Source organism: Otolemur garnettii, unplaced genomic scaffold (genome assembly GCF_000181295.1).
Source record: "Otolemur garnettii isolate 467f Iridium unplaced genomic scaffold, OtoGar3 scaffold00065, whole genome shotgun sequence".
Lineage (NCBI taxonomy): Eukaryota > Metazoa > Chordata > Mammalia > Primates > Galagidae > Otolemur > Otolemur garnettii.
The window spans coordinates 7973817-7984794 of NW_003852460.1; the positions used below are offsets into that span (position 1 = coordinate 7973817).

Sequence of the window (10978 nt, forward strand, 5' to 3'; positions counted from 1 at the left end):
ACAGTGGGAAAAAAATCAGGGTACAGGACAGTATATGCAGAAGGCCACTACTTGTGTAAGGTAGGGGATATATATTTGCATTTGCCAACAGCAATCAGAAAAACTGCTGTAGAAATGGATATCACTATACAAGACACATGGTACACTATAATTCACAACTTTTGGCAGCTTAGGAGTGACAATGTTTATATACCAATACTCAAGAAATTCTCCAAGGGAGGTTTTCTTCGGGATGTTAGTATTCAAATAAGCACAAAGATCAGACATGGAATACAATACTCTGAGTTGACTGTTTCAAACACTATTTGAAGGCCCCCACCCAGTACACAATTAGGACTTCTGCCTAATCCCAATGACTTTCATACTGTTTCTTTAAATGATCCAAAGCTAATCAGCAATTTACCTGGTTAAAATTCAGCTGGTTTGGTTATGCTTTGAAGAGGGAACTCCCTTCTTATGCATTCAGACAGACAGTTTGCAAAGCAGCTAACAACAAAGGCATTTTTAACCTTCAAAACCTTAATTAGAAAACAGGAGCAAATGGTAGAGTTTTGAAGAGGAACCATAAATACATATTCTTGTGGGCTTTTGCCTATTACATTTGTTAATAAGGAATGCCAAAACATGTGCACCAAAAAGTGTTCAAGGTCTTTTGGTAGCAAATTAACTTGTAAATCTGATGTAAGTTGATCACTAGAAGAGCTCACCCTCTTTGAAGATTAGAATTCATAAATGTATGAAAGAATTAAATGGCTCTTTCCCTGAGTGATATAAAGTATTAAATGGTGGAAAAAAATGTGTTCGAAATCAACTGAGGAAATAATTCATTTTGAAAAGTATTCAATAAAAATGTTAAATAGGAAAAGTATGTTAAGCCAGTTTCTGCCGGATGAAGAAGTAAAGCAGAAACATTAAAAGGGCAAACTTAAGGATGATGGGCTGGGAAACGTCCCCATCAGCCTCAAGGTTTTATTTTCTTGTTATTCAGCTATGGCAGTTCTAAGCACAGTAATCTATTCCATCCATCCCCATAAGACAAAGAAAGGAAGACTAATTCTGATCATCAGAAAACCGGATGGCCTCTAGGAACCTTGATTCAAGAGGGCAGGGGCTTTGGATCAAGGAGAAATGAATGCCTTTGAAGATGCATCTTAACATTGTTTTGTTAATACATAAAATCGTCTTTATCATGCAGAAGTCTCATTTCAAAAGGAAAATGCAAGTCAATTGGGATTAGTTTGGCTCCTCGGAGGTCAGAACTAAATATACAAAACTAATAATGTGACACTGAAATAAACAAGAATGTGAAATTGCTCATCCGAGGGGATGAGGTAACTAATACTGACATAATTTCCAACCAGAAAAGCAAAACTAGGTCAAAGCACGTTGGCCTAACATAATAACCATTTTTGCTTCCAGATTTTTACCATGTAGGCTGTGTCTGCAGGCATTAATGTCTTCTGTTATCAATGTTCGAGGCTGTCACAAACAATTCATGTCTTATCACTCTTTGTTAGTTAAACCAAAACAATGTAGTTTACATGTGAAGTATTCAATTCTGACAGCTGAGATGTTCAAAAGGGGAGAAACAGTCAGAAAATGTCTTTTCTAGACTAAGAAGCATCATGCAATAAATATTCATTATTTAATAGTCTATCATGTTTTTATCTACTTAGAAAGTCATACCCTTTCAGTTAATTATTATGACTTTTTTCCTTCTCTCACTCAGAGCCCTGTAAAAAAGCAGGGCAGTATCAATCTCTATAGGAATTCACTTTAAACACTGACCACTGAAAAGGACTGATTCACTCACCAAATAACCAATGTTTTTCTTCCCCTCTCTCCATCACATGTTGACTAAAAAAGCCCCTCATACGTTCTTCTCCCTTCTATTTGTTCTTCCATTTCACTTTCCTGTACCAGTTCCTTAAAGCATAGCTAATTAATTCATGGAAAAAATGATTCATCTCACTCCCTAAACTTTCTTCCTCATAAATATAATCCTCCTAGTTTTTACTGACATTTTCATACTTATGTAAAATCCAGAATAAAGAATATATACACAATAGTAGTACAAAACCCCAATACAGTAGAACCTCCAGAGTTGACCACCTCCTTGCACTGACTGCTTCTGTAGGTTGACCTAATTTTCATAGACCCACATGCATCACATGTACTTATCAGTACAGTAGGCCTAGTTCCTTGTGCTGACTACCTCCATATGTTGACCAGTATGCTACAGTCCCTTGGGAGGTCAACTTACAGAGATTCCACTATATAACATCATTTGACTATTTAGAGTTTTCTGATTGTATTTTCCCCTAAAGATGATGCAGTCTTTTCCTGATTCGACTCATTATAAACCATCAACCCATTCAAATTGTCCTGGGATTTATCAGCACATTAAATTCTAGCACATGTCCTGAAAACACCCAAATTATGTTTATCTTTCTAGAAGGGAGGTGATACATTCACACAAAAGAATAAAATGGGGAGTCTAGAAGACTTAGGTTCTAGATATAAACTCCCTTATACCTTGTCCTCTCATGGACCATAAAGTATTTATGTTAAAATTTCAACCCAGAAATGCTAAATTTTTAACCAATACTCTTTGTCTGAATTCCTAATGGATCTCCTATAGAAGACTCGATCCTTTGTAAATACATAAACTGTCTATATATTGCTTTAGCTGACTCTTCACCTGGTTATTAACTCAGCAGGGCATTCAATGAATTCTATTTATCTACGAACAACTCCTTTCCTCCTAATTGTTCAGAGCTGACCACACAACAGAAGCAACATTCCAAAACTTGACAGATATTACAGTCTGCCATACAGACCCTTTGAAAATATGTGTATATTAGTCCTGTTGTCTCCATTAATTATTAAATGTCTCGGAAATTTCTATTTCATCATTTTAACTGTAACTCTCGGTCTGTCATACCTAGAAGCCATGAAAATGCTCTGTCCAGCACATGTCTTGAATTTCACTGTAAAAAAATGTGGTTACCATCTGTATGGAATGGAAAAATTCAGTATTCTCCCAGACACAATCTCTCAGTTGCTGAGTGACCTTGGGCATGCCACTCACCTGGTGAACTAAAACTATTGCACATGGACCTAAGGCTGGGCCCAATGAGAGCAAGCAATAGATTCTATCTTGTCTATTAGGCTGTGAACTACTGGAGGGCAAATCCCATTTCTTAATATTTTCTGCAGTCCCATTGAACAGAGATTAAGCCAAGCTGCTTGTTATCCATGTTCGGGGCTATGTTTTTACCCCAGGACACAATGGAATGGACTACATGGTTAAGTAATAGTAACATATGTTACTTTTTCTCTAATATGAATCTACTTAGTCCTTGCTGCTTCCTCAACTTTTCAAATGCCCTTTCTTCCTCATATCCTCTGATTTTAAAGATCATATTCCATTGTCTTTCCTACTAAAATTCATCTGGCATGCGCCTGTAAAACATTTAATGATTCTTATTGCGTGCCAGACACTGGGCCTGGATCTGGGGAGTCAAAGGTAATTAAGATGTGACTCTTGCTCTTGAGCAATTCGGTCCCAAGACAGGCAGACAAACAATTAACTGGAAATATACATACCATCTCAAATACTCATGAGGATAAGGAGGCTACAGCTATTTCCTTTCCATTTATTCTAATCCAAGTAGATAGTGCTTAGCATACAAAAAGCATACTTACAAGCAACCCAAACCCACAAATGCCATTATTCCTTCTCACTTGGCCCCCCCTGTGGCTCCCTGGTTGTTACTCATGAAGACCCCAGTGAGTCCAGAAGTTCAAGCAGATTCTGAGAAAGAACAAGACGTGTGACCCACAGGCAGACATACTAGCAAGTCCTGTCGGCCGAAGGCACCACCCTGGCCACAAACATTGTCCCTAAAAGGGTGCTCATGTGTTTTGCAGCTCCAGGATCCCCTGCTTGAAATTTCCCCAAGATCCATCCTAAGAGCTAAAGCATCACAAGCCTTAGCTCGTCCTTATTGCTTCTCTCCCAGAATGTGGTGAAGACCATCATCTAGAGCAGTGATTTTCAACCCGTGCGCTGTGAAAAATTTTAAAGACCATAAATTAAACTATTTTTGAAAGAGGTCCAAAGCAAAGTGTATTTTTTCTTCTCTTTTTTTTGATCATCAATTTAAGCGTGCTGTGTTAGTTTAACTATAGGTTCAAGTCTACCGTGAGATTAAAAAAAGAAGTTGAAAAACACTGGCCTAGAGGAAATAGGAGCATGGTTGGAAGGCGGGAGAGGAGGGCGGGAAGGTGAGAAATTATGAATTCACTGTATATTAGGACAGGCCTGCGGGAGGCACCCCTGTGAGAAATCCAAAAGATATCAGAAATACAGAGAAAGAAAGGTGAAAATGTATGCAAACTTTCCTGTTTCAAGTATTGCCAAGACTGGTATGATACCAAAAGTATGGCAATTCTTTCTTCTTCTATGTATCCATCTTGTATACCTGGGGCATGTCTTCAAAACTGAGAACTTACTACATTTAGATTGATTCGTTTTTCACAACAGTGTTTTTAGATTATCCCAATCATGGCATCATTTTTCCTTGGAAAATGTTCTAGGTTTCAAGCTGTAAACTCTGAAAGTGTTTCTAGATTAAAGACAGTCTTTGAGTCTTCAATTTAAATTTGTTTTATTTAGGAAAATAAATTTTTACAAATGGACATGTGGGTAAAAATTAACTAAATTTTGCAATTAGAAATAATTTCTCAAGTCTCCTACTTCCAGTGAAGTTCTGGATACCATCAATTTTTTAATGGGTTCCTATCCATGCAAATATAGATATTAATGAGCAACCATTTGCCCGTGAATAACTTACATTGTGCTATAGGTACAATGAATTTTATATCAGATCAAAAGTTCTTGGAGGGCAGGGACCATATCAAAATCATGTTTGGAGCTCCAAAAGTGGCTTGGCATATAATAATCACTTGTAATGTAGTAGAATCTATTAATTCTACTAAAGTGTTCAGTAAGTGTCATTTAATGATATTGACTGATAACAGGACGAGTGGCGCCCCAGCCAACTCCACGGAGCTGAGGGGCGGACCTGCAGCTTCTACTCGGGTGTGTTGGTGCCGCCATCCCTGCACCGGAGGCTCCAGTAGCCAGAGGGGCCAGACAACTGCTGGGGAGACACCGGTGCCTTAGTGTCTATGTCGCATTCCCCTTGCACTTGTGGCTGAACAGGGAACCCCCCCCATTTCCTAGGCTTGGAAATGAAATGGACTGTATCCATTCACTAATGGATTCATTCACCCTGCTTCTGCGGAAGGGACTGTATCCATTCATTTGTTACCAAGTCCTGGCCTAATGTAACTATAAAGGACCCATGAGACTATATATACCCCTGGGGAGAGGGAGGGAAGGAGGGGAAGTGGGGGGAGAGAGAGAAGTGAAGTAATTTTGACATACTCATCATAAGTAGTTAACTGAACATGGAACCTTCAACATCCACTTACACTCCAAATGATCAGCACCTCTTCCATGTTTATGCAGAACTTATCCTTTATGGCATGAAGCAGATCAATTATTTGGTTGGTTTTGTTTTGTTAAAGGAAATTCCTCTCTAGACATTTTCTTTCCTGTGCCTCAATTTTCAGAGCTCCTTAGCATCACCTGACCTACTGTAGGCCATTAAATCATCATGATCTTGTATCAATCAAATGTTTTCCTCCAGTGGGGGAAACAAATCTTGTGGATTAGGATGGGTCACTAATATTGTGTTCTCTGGTTTAAAGAAACTTCTAGAATGTACCAGTTTGTAAAACTAGGCAAACAACCTTCTAGGACAAAATCCCTGCAATGAGTTTTGTGTTAAATCAAAGGAGTTAATAATGAGCAGAATCTTCCCCAATAAACTGCCCCTATCTAAAATGGAGATTAGGTTGCCGTTTGACATGGCTTTATTGTCCTTTCTTTAATTACAGTGTATTTGACATTCTCTTTCTTGAATGAATTTGTTTTCATAGTAGCTTTGGTTAAAAGATTAAAAGACTCTTGCTAACTAATTGTTCCAAATAGGCAAAGCAATTCTCTCTGCTCTGCCTTGGGCTCCCAGCAGTGGCGTCCACTGCCTGATCTTCTACCACAAAAAACTTCAAGCCTGACCCCTGCAGGTGGATAACTGAAATGCACCCTTCCAATCACATCGAGGTCTTTTCTTTCAATAGCCCATCAAGTTTTGAAAATAAAAACATTCACACCAAGTACAACAGGAATACTGATGATACGGATATATTATGTTGTACTTCTCTTTCATTGCTTTTGGAGAGTAGCAACCACTTGATTAAAAAGAATTTAAATTACATGTGCAAAATTCTCTGGTGTGGTTAGCCGTAATTCCTTTCGCCTGAAGAGAAAAAATCTAAATGATTTGGTTGAATAGAGATCCTCAAATCATGTGGGCTAAAAATGTTCTGATTTTCCCCCACCTTTTTCCAATCAAACAAATTACCTTTTGTCTAGTAACCAAATCCTACCCCCCTTTCAGCAACTCACAGCCCAGGTTGCCATAGCTACCTTACATGTCTATTTACCACATAAACGATCAAAGCCAGGAGCCATCTACATACACACTTAGTCTTAAAACTTGCTGGAATGTCTGCAGATAACATGCAGCTACCAATTAACGGATTTGCTTGCAGCCTATTCAGTCCACAGCCATACAAACTTCGAACACAAGTTATGATAACACAAAAAAATTATTTCAAAATGACCAACAAGGACCTTTAAGCAGACAGTAAATCTTACCACTATAACATTTCCAGAAAGATAGCAGGGAAGAAATTAAAATTTTAACATACGTCGAAGACACTGAGCTCTCTAAATCATGCAAAACTGAGAACATCTGTTGAAAGGGAATATTTCTCAGACACATTTTTTAAATTCTAGTTAGTTACTGAATCTTCCTATTAGATGTCACAAAAGCTGCCTGATCTCAGTGTTGGGACAAATGAGAACAGAAATGCCTTCTGAACTTTCAGAGGTTTGACTTTCAAGTGACAACATATGTGGGATGCTATGTGCCGACTACAGAATGATAAGGAAAAAGGATGTTGTAGGAGAGATTCTGCTCTAATCTCCAGGATGCCATTTGAGACCCTAACCTGCACAGGTAGTGTTTCTTTCTGGATGGGTGAGTATTCAACCCCGGACTTGCCCCTAACTTGCTGTGTCTCTTTATACTTAACATTTCTCTGCCTTCGCCGCACCATTTGCTCAATGAGGATCAAATTGCCACCTCGTTCTCTCCCGGGGATGTGGCAGAGAATAAATAGATCATGTTTATAAAAGGCTTTCTAATCCTCAGAGGAAAGATTAATACGGACTTTCATTATTAAGCCAGATGTCCTTGAGCATTTTAATTCCAATCTAAAGAATGCAGAACGAGCTAATCAAACCAAGGCCGCTTCCTTGTAACAGCAGCATCCTAGCCTGGCGAGAAATTAGCAGCTACGTGACTCACAAACAGCACACACCTTCTTCTCGTAGTTTTTTTTTCCTAAAGTTATCAGGATGCTAAAAACACAAAATATGTCTGGTAGGCAATTTTGTCTGGGGAATCTGATCTTTTTTCCCAGCTCAAGAATGAACTATTTGTTCTTCTTATGTGTAGGGACAATGGGTGGCTTGCTATTTGGGGAGGATATTTGCAGTTGCGGGAATGCCACAGGCAAACCTGTTGTTTTTGGCTGGGCTTCTAGAACAGGTGGCCATGCCTTTCCTTTTGCCTGGGAACACAGCAAATTCCTTCTCAAGGAAGATTCAGGAAAGTTTCCTATTTACGATAACAGTGCAGAGAAAGGCTAGCACATACTTTAAAATTACTTCCTGATAAAGGCAAGTCAGGTTTACACTTTTTTTTTTTTTTTTGGCCTAACTCAGCATGGCCTTAGGAACCCTCAGAGAACTATCCTTCCACACCATTCCTTTTCTGCCAACCTGGCAGAAGCCCAAACCTCTCTGAATCTTACAGCCACTCAGCCAGCTTTCTAATTCTGCTGGCAATTTCTGGCTGCCCAGAATATCTGGCTATCACTGGCAGGTGTCCCTTCTGGGCTGCCACACCATTGTTCGGCATTTGTGCAGCCCTAGGGACAGATCACTCATCAGAGAAGAGATTGAATTTCATTACTGAGCTGATGACACATGGGTCTGTTTGATAGTTAACCCTGAAAATCCAGCCAGAGCTGTAGTCTGGGATGACAAATTGGCTGGTGGGTGCGATTCGCCCTGCCTGGATGCAACAGTCGGGTTTCCCCAAGAGAAACTCAAAGTTAGGATTGACCCATGCCAATAATGCCACTACCTTATTCCTCTGTACATTCTTTTTCTGGCTGCTATGGAAAAACATAGTATGAGATTCCTGAAAGCCTGGTCTGTCTGAACAACTGGATGAACATCCCCTCCATCTCCTCTCCCCCTCCACTTTATCTCTCTTTTCAAAGGTGGAACAGGCCAAAAAATTATAGACGCACAGAACCGTGGGATGAAAAGTTGCCCATTCATTAAATAACTAAGGAGTTACTACATGTATATTTGTGCCCTTAAAACTTCAATACTGGGCTATTTTCCAACTTCACTTGAACACCACAAGCCAGGCATGCATGGGAAAAACCATCCTAAGCTCAGGACAGCATGCCTTGGGCATCAAGCAGGGGAAGTGTCACCGCTCTGGAGGAGTTGTGTGGGAACAGGGATTCTGGAAATTGAACTCAGACACCACTGACGAAAGGACAGGTGGCTCCACACAGGATCAAATGACTTCTTTGTTCCAACTGAGGACCTTTGTCAAAAAATGTTTTTGCATTCTTCTTTTCCCCTTCCAATCCTATCCATTTAGCCTTCTCACTCCTTTCCTTAGTATATTTTACTACACATTAAAAGAATGAGGTTAGGGGCGGCACCTGTGGCTCAAAGGAGTAGGGCGCTGGCCCCATATGCCAGAGTTGGCGGGTTCAAACCCAGCCCCAGCCAAAAAAAAAAAAGAATGAGGTTGGACTGTGTCTTTTCAGAACGTAAAACAAGCCAAGCCTCCACCCATCAGCCCCCAGCAAGGCAAGGGCAGCTGGCTGAAAAGCATAGGGCACTTGCTTCTCTGGATGTGCTTTTCTGCACTCACTGAAACTTGCCAAGGAGCTCGTTAGGGAGCAAGCCATGGGACAGAAAGGCAGAGGGTGCAACCTGAGTATTTGGTGAGGGTTCTGCTTCACCTTCCAAGGCTGTTGGAAAAGGACGAAGTTCTGAATCCCTCGCCCTGGCACCTAAATGGAAGGTTCGCTTCCCCCAAAGAGTGCAGGGCAGCAGGTGCCCAGCCCACTTAGAAGAAAAAGTGAAGCCCTTTTCTGGCGACAATACAGATGCTAACTTTCCCATCCAGATCTACTCTGGGCCGGCACAAGCAACATCACTCCCCTTGTTGCTCCCGCCCTTCCCACTGGTGTGTTCTCCAGTATTGTCCCATCATAGGTCTATTGATTTGTAAATATTGACATAAGATTTTTCTGTAACTTTGATTGAGTTGTAAATTACACCCTCTTCCCGGCTTCCTACATCCACTTGTTTTCCTTCCTTTCCTTTCTTAACAGCAAGGCTATAAACCTCAGCTGGGGCTGATAAGGAATTTTATCATCACGCCCCAGAACCACGGGAGAAGCTGCTGGTTTAGAATTCTTTTCAAAGCCTCGTGTAGGTAATCCCCGAGCCTTTTCTCTGCCCACTCCTTTCACAGTTGTCTTCTCAGGTCCGGAAGCAATAGTTTCCAAAGTACTTAGACAGAAAAACAAATCTGCATTTTTTCTGGAAGGTCTATCCGTGCTCATTTCAAGCTGGTTCCGCCTTCTCAGCCAGAAACACATTAAAGGCTCAGAATGCGAAGCCAAAATGAGATAAGCGGCCCCGTGCAATTCTTTTCCAGGATATTCTGTTGTCTTTATCCTAACCCAAAGCACAGGGTAGGGGCTCGAAGCTCGAGACAGATTCTGCACAATACATTCCAGCAGCCGCAAACTGGAACTAATTTACATATATTTTACAAACTACTATAAAGCCCTTTACAATGACTGCCTGACACTACCAGCCGCCCTCAGAAGCAAGCGTGGGGGCAGGTGGCGAGGACGGGGTGGTGAGGGTACCGCACGTAACCCGCTGCCTTGGTTGCCTTAGGAAAAGGCGGCCCCGTCTTTTCGCCAAATGGGTCGACTCGCACAGGCATCTGGTCACTCAGCCAGCTCTCCGGAGTAACAGGTCGCAGGGGTCCCCAGCGGCGCCCGCCCTCTCCGCCGCCAGCACAGCCACCCGGAGCTTACCTGCCTCATGTTTAGAATTCCATGACCCATCCGGCAGGGAGTGAGCTGCATCGAAGCCCAAGCTGCGTCTTCGGAGCGGAAACACCAAACCCAACAGAAGCCCGCAAGACAAAAGCAACCGGAGGAAGTCTATGGGCAGCAAAGAGCACGTTTTCGTCCCCTTTTTCTTTGATCTGTTGCTACACGCACTCTGCCGGAGACAATGTCAAGTTTCTCAACCTTCTCTCCCCAGCCTATGGAAAGTCGGTCCCGGGGAAGCGAGGGCCGCCTGGCTCTTATTTCAAATCAGTTCTCAGAGACGTCGTAGGTGGCTGGCTTGGGCAGCCGGGGAGCCTCGCCAATCAGGAGCGAGGGGTGGGTCCTGGGAGCCGGAGAGGCTGCCTCCGCCAGGATTAGGGGAGCTTTCGGGATTCAAATGACTGGAAGCAGCTGGATACAATGTCCAAAGCTCCAGAAGTGAGGGATGAGTTCTATTCTTATCTAACAGCTCTGGGTCTGCTCAAAACTTAACTAGGTAAGGGCCTTAAATCCTTGCACTTCAGAGCTCCCTAAAAACATTAAGACATTTGGAAGTTGCAAAATTATTTCAGCCAGAAAAGTTCAACACTCAGGACCTGTGAGTATTTTT

At 41.6% G+C, this 10978-nt stretch overlaps 1 protein-coding gene across 4 annotated transcripts in view; it reads right to left on the reverse strand.

Moving 5' to 3' along the window:
* MID1 (midline 1) overlaps positions 1-10978 on the reverse strand; it is a 365744-nt gene that overhangs the window by 174082 nt on the left and 180684 nt on the right. For 2 of the 4 annotated variants that reach the window (XM_003793047.2, XM_003793045.2), the window contains exon 1: positions 10351-10693. The exons of the other annotated variants lie outside the window; for them this stretch is intronic. The gene's annotated coding sequence lies outside the window, so the exon portion shown is untranslated. Of the gene's footprint in view, positions 1-10350; positions 10694-10978 lie in introns of those variants that run through there. 4 annotated transcript variants of the gene reach the window in all.